Source organism: Dasypus novemcinctus, chromosome 18 (genome assembly GCF_030445035.2).
Source record: "Dasypus novemcinctus isolate mDasNov1 chromosome 18, mDasNov1.1.hap2, whole genome shotgun sequence".
Lineage (NCBI taxonomy): Eukaryota > Metazoa > Chordata > Mammalia > Cingulata > Dasypodidae > Dasypus > Dasypus novemcinctus.
Genome location: NC_080690.1, coordinates 75905669 through 75905897, shown reverse-complemented (window position 1 = coordinate 75905897; position 229 = coordinate 75905669).

Sequence of the window (229 nt, the reverse complement as noted above, 5' to 3'; positions counted from 1 at the left end):
ACTCGATGCCTATTTTTCGAGAGCTGCTTCCATTCTCAGACAGACGTACACATGTGCACACACGTTCATATATACATATTCCTTCATGCCAAACATATTATTTCGTTTCCTTCCACCGGTCCTAGGTTCCGGCCAGACCAAGCTCTTCCATGAACCAATGCCAAATGGGCAGGGGCGGGACTTGATGTACCCAGACCAGGAAATAAATAAATAAGTAAATCTACCCCGC